Here is a 6,011-nt window from a genome sequence, read left to right as displayed (position 1 = left end):
ACCCAGCCTGCCATGATCCAGATGCCAATGCTCACCCCTGAAATGCCACTGTTGGATCAAACATTGCAGGATTTACAGACATATGCTACCTCAGAAGATATTAAGCAGTGGAATGCAGCTGGTGTGACCAAAGATCCATAAACTGGACTTTGTGTCACAGAGGGGAGACCATGCATTCCAAAGGCTAGTGCACCTCTGTTCATCTCACAGTATCATGGAGTAGGTCACAGGGGATGGCAGGTTACATGTGAACTGCTGGATAATGATTTTTTCATTCCTGGCCTTCCCTCTTTGGTAAAATCTTATGTGTCTAGATGCATTACATGCATAAGGAATAACCCAAACAATCCTCACAAGGCAAGACATGAACACCTGACATACCCATCAACACCTTTTACCCACCTACAAGTAGACTTTACACACATGCCAAAGGTAGGAAAAAGACAAGAATATCTTTTGGTAATTGTGGACATGTTTAGCCGCTGGGTAGAAAACTTTGTAACCACAAAAGAAGATGCCCAAACTGTAGTGAGGATCCTCACACGGGAAATTATTCCCAGGTGGGGATGTCCACTCCAGATTAATTCTGACAACGGTCCAGCATTTGTGGCCAAGGTATGTCAGGAATGTCCCACTCCCTGGGCCAGACAGCCACTCATGGTAGAAAGAGGGGATTTGGAATTGATTCAGGAGGAATATGTGAGAAAACGTATTGAAACTTTGGACAAGGTTGAAAGAAATGTTGCTCGCACCTTTCCTCTTTCTTCACAGGAACCAACTCACTCTTTCCAAGTCGGGGACCGTGTGGTGATACAAGCCCTCCATAGGAATCGGAAGCAAGAGTATCCCTTTGGGCCCCCTACTTCTGTGATCGCTGTCACCAGGACCGCTGTCCTGACTGAGGATTCCAAGGCCTGGATCCATGCCAGTCGTGTAAAAAGGGTGAACCAAGCCCCTAAGAAGCAAGACAAAGACACAGATAGAGAAGAAGAAAAAGGAAGTGAAGCCGGTGTAAAAGTCTTTGAAGAAGATGACCTTTCTGATGCTCTCACAGAACTCTGGGCAGACATTTTGCTTCCTCATACTAGCAACCCTGACTGTGTTCCTCCCAGTATGGACAATAACTAACTGTATTTATCACCCAGATGATTATGGAGTGATTAAGAGTATATGTAATACCCCCATCCAAGCTAATGACCCAGATAATGCAGAACCAGTGCACACACAAAACCATAGTACACAACATTCTAGTGTCAGAAAGAAACGAGGTCTAACCCGCACTAAGAGAAGGATGAGAAGAATGTCAATACAAGATAAGGGATGGGGGTTACAGGAAACACCAGTCTTGACTACTGAGGATGTAAATCAGACCATAGTGTTTACTCTGACTAAAAACCAGGTGTTTGACCCGACTAAAGTTACTTATGATATTGGACCTTATAATGTGTACATGTGTGGGAGGAATAAGCCCTGTGGTTACTGGGAGAATATATGGTGGACAACAGACCCTCATAAATGGGAGACCCAATCAGCTAGAATTCCCCTAGAGGACATAGGCACCTATCAAAGAATCTCTATAGCAAAAGGCCAAGGGAATATCATTTTCACAATAAGGAACCCACAGGTCAGAGATAGTGGGGAATATAGGTTGGGAATAACTGTGTCAGGAACAGACCCCTGGGCCAACCTCATATTACAGGTAAAACCCTCCCCAAGAGTCCATGTCAATACCATAGACAATTCATTCCCCAAAGTTAGGGATCGACTGGATAATGAGGTGACAGGAGTAGTGATGCAATCAGAAGACAGATTAAGCATTGAAACTGGTTACTCTGACAAAAATGAATGGATTGAATGGGTGAGATGGACCACTAAGAGCAAGGGACAGGGAGACTGTGTTTCATGTGCCAATCCCCGCCCCCTACTTGCCACAGTTCCTTTGTTAGAAGAAGAAACTAATATGTCCTGCCTAATTAGAATGTATAAAGATAACATCACTGAGAAGGAATGTTCTGATTTTGTTAAGAAGTTCCCTGTTACCGGATTACGAAATTTACCTTTGGCCTCTAAACCGGTACCAGGAAATTTCACCTGCTTTGAACATGATGATGCTAAGGGTAAAGATTTAGGTACATTTCCACCTAATTACTGTATTAAGACCAACCACACCTCCGCAGAAGGCTACCGGAAGGAATGGTTTCAGGACCACCGGCAGCAACTGTCAGATGTGTGGTGGCTGTGTGGAGATATGAGACTCAGAGCCAGACTCCCCAGCAGATGGAAGGGAAGCTGCGCTCTGACCCATCTTCTCATGCCTTTCTTTATGATCAAAGTAGAAGATGGGATAAGAAGCTTGCCCATCTTGGAAAAATCCAGATCTAGAAGGTATAAAAGAAATGCACCCAGTGGTTCCTTTGACAATAGAGTTTACATAGATGCTATAGGTGTACCAAGAGGAGTCCCTGATGAATTTAAAGCTCAGGACCAGATTGCTGCAGGGTTTGCCTCTATTGCTATATGGGTACAGCCTAACAAAAATGTGGATTGGATTATTTACATTTATTATAATCAACAAAGGTTTGTTAACTATACTAGAGATGCTCTAAAGGGGGTCTCTGCCCAACTTGATGCAACATCCCTTACTGCTTGGCAAAACCGCATTGCTCTTGATATGTTATTAGCTGAGAAAGGAGGGGTATGTAAAATGTTTGGTTCCTACTGCTGTACTTTTATCCCCAATAACACCGCTCCTGATGGAAGCATTACTAGAGCCCTTCAAGGCCTCCAAATGTTGTCTGAAGAATTGGCTGAAAACTCAGGAGTAGAAAATCCACTAGCTGGTTTATTTGAAAATTGGTTTGGTAAATGGGGAACCCTGATGAAAACTATGCTGATTTCCATAGTAATGGCTGCTGCAGTATTAACTCTGTGTGGTTGCTATTGTATCCCCTGCATCCGAGGTTTAATGCAGAAACTTATTGACGCCACCATTACTAGAACCATGTGGAATCAGTATCTTGATAAAGGACCTACTAAGGGCCCCAGGTACCAACCTGTAAAAAAGGTGTAAGGTCACGTGCGTGACCTAAGAGGGGGTTTGAAGGAATCAGCCTCTCAGCATTACCATACCGCCATTTTGTCTCTTAGCCTAAGCTCTGCCATTTTAAGATAAGTATCCATTTTAAAACTTAGTCAGTACTTAAAGATGAATTTGTGTTTTAAGACTGTTTTTTACTTTCGATAAGAGCCTAAGGTTCCTCTTTTCCCTTCAGGTGTAACTTCCCTTTTTCTTTTAGCTAGCACAAGACTGAAAGTCTGCGGTTGGATATATCCTGTTGCAAGATTATTAATAATTATAGCCAATGTTAAATAGGGAAATTGTCTACTTTCTATACTGAGCAAAATTTCATGTTTGACGCACTTAATAATAATTTACATAAATGCCAAATGATTGGGCATGACTGACGTATGTAATATTCTGATTGGTTTATGCATATCTGACAATTGATTGGTTCTTCTATTTCCATGCATTGTTTTAAGTTTCATATATAAGTTTAAACACGGAAGAATAAATTCAGTTCCTTCTGAGATACCACCTTGTGTCTGTGTGCATTTCCTGTGTCTCAGAGGGGGCTCCGGGCCTGAGGACAGACACTGATCAAGGCCAGGGACTGACGGGGGTCAGTGGCTCGAGAGGAACGAGAGTCAATTCCTTTCAGCTACAAAAAGCGTTTACAAGCTGTGATACTTGCCAAAGGGGGCAGTACAAGATATTAACTCTGCAGGGTGCCCAAACTTTTGCAGATGCCATTTTTTTGTTTTCTGTTATTTTGAAAGTGTAAATGATGGAAATAAAATCTAACTTTTGTTGACATATTATAAGAATGTCTAATCTGTAATTTGATGCCTTTTGGAGATTTTTCCATCTTTCCTTGGCTTCTTTATGCACATTAATACAAATATTTAGCTGGGGTGCCCAAACTTTCGATCCCCACTGTATATACCATGGTTTGTGGACTCTATAACTTTCCTACAGACTAATAATATACAATAATTTGGGTTATTTTCATAACAGAAACAAAGAAAAATGCGTGGTTTTTTTTTCAAAAGTTTGTGTTTTTTTGTTTATTTAGCAAAAAAAAACTCAGTGGTGAATAAATACCACCATAAAAAGCACCTTACAGCATCTGTCTCCATCCTGGGGATAATGGGATCCTGCCGACATTGGGGATCCCTGTAGACCTGCTCCGCTGCCTGGAGCGGGGAATCGGGTTCTGTTTGACCCCCATCCGTAGAGCTGGAGGTTCACGGCCTACGTGGCTTCCGAGAGGGGCCACACTATATGCCACGGCTCATATATCCCCTCCCCTCGATGTGCTAGTGTCCTGCGATACCATGGGCAGAGTTGCTTCCCTCTGATGTGGGTTCAGTTTCCACCTAGTTTAAACTTATTCAGTAATATTCAAGAAAATATTTTTCCTAACAAATTCATTCAAGACCATATTGCAAAAATGAATACACCTCAATGAAAGTCTTAGACGCAAAGCTAAGTTTTAGACAATAAAATCCTAATTAACAAGAATTCAACTACAGGTGAGTCTAAATATTCATTAAACAGGTGTACAGCAGTTGATTATAAAAGGGCATTACTTAACAAAGAAAACCCCTCCCATTTCATGCTGTCAGCAATGGCACCACATGGAAGAGAAATGTCACAAGGCCTGAGAAAGAAAATAATTTCTTTACACAAGAAAGGTGAAGGCTACAAGAAGATCAGCAACACTTTACTTATCAGTCAGAATTCTGTATCAAAAGTGATACAAAAATTTAAAAAATATGGAACTGCAACCATCTCACAGAGACTTCCAGGCTGTCCACGGAAGTTGACACCTCGACAAGAGCGTCTTCTGATGAGAGGGGTTAAAGAAAATCTCCATGCAAGTTCATTGCAGTTGTCTAAAATAGAAAGCAAAAACTGGGGCAATTGTTTCCTATGACGCAATATGGCGTATACTGCAATGGCATGCATAGGAATGGCATGCATGGGTGTCATCCACATAGGAAACCTCTCCCATGCACAAAAAATCCTGCCTAGAATTTGCCAGGGAGCATACTCAAAAAGAAGACTACTGGGACTCTGTACTCTGGAGTGATGAGACCAAGATAAATGTTTTTGGAACTGATGGCTTCAAAACTGTACGGTGTTGCAAAGGTGAGGAGTACAAAGAAAAATGCATGGTGCCTACAGTGAAACATAGTGGTGGCAATGTCCTTCTGTGCTGCCGCATGAGTGCTGCTGGTGTCGGGGAGCTGAATTTAATTCATGGTATCATGAATTCACTGATGTACTGCTCTGTATTGAAAGAGAAGTTGTGCACTTTTCCAACATGACAATGATCCAAAACACACATCTAAGGCCACTGTTGCATTTCTGAAGAACAAGGTGAAAGTGATTCAGTGGCCAAGTATGTCTCCTGATCTGAACCCAATCGAACACCTATGGGGAAATCTTAAAAGACAAGTTGAGCATCACTTTCCATCCAGCATCCAGGCTCTAAGAGGTTGTTCTCGAAGAATGGAAAAATGTAGATGTTGCAATGTTGCCAACTTGTTCATTCCAAGCTTAGAAGACTTGGTGCTGTCCTTACAAATCATGGAGGTCATACAAAATACTAGATATAGTAGTTTTTGTTGTGGGGTGTATTCATTTTTGCATCAACTAATTGGAGTAAAACTGAAGATTTTGTAATCTACGTTATACTATTAACCTTACTTTCATGTAATGAGCAAAACAAATGTTACATAAAACTCAGTTTTGCCAACATTTTGGAAATTGTTCTTGTGTTGAGATGTTGAATAAAATCTTACTTTTCAAAAGGGGTGTACTCATTTATGCTGAGCACTGCATATATGGAATGCCTTTAAATTCTCAGTAGCACATAATGGTGTGATTTTATATAAAGTTTTATTACAGCCCAGTAAACATCAAATAGGAAAGTCCAACAGTTACT

Source organism: Staurois parvus, unplaced genomic scaffold, assembly GCF_062004578.1.
Source record: "Staurois parvus isolate SC_StPar_1 unplaced genomic scaffold, SC_StPar_1.0 ptg000018l, whole genome shotgun sequence".
Classification (NCBI taxonomy): Eukaryota; Metazoa; Chordata; class Amphibia; order Anura; family Ranidae; genus Staurois; species Staurois parvus.
The sequence above is the reverse complement of the archived record's forward strand: the minus strand, read 5'-3'. Positions refer to the sequence as shown.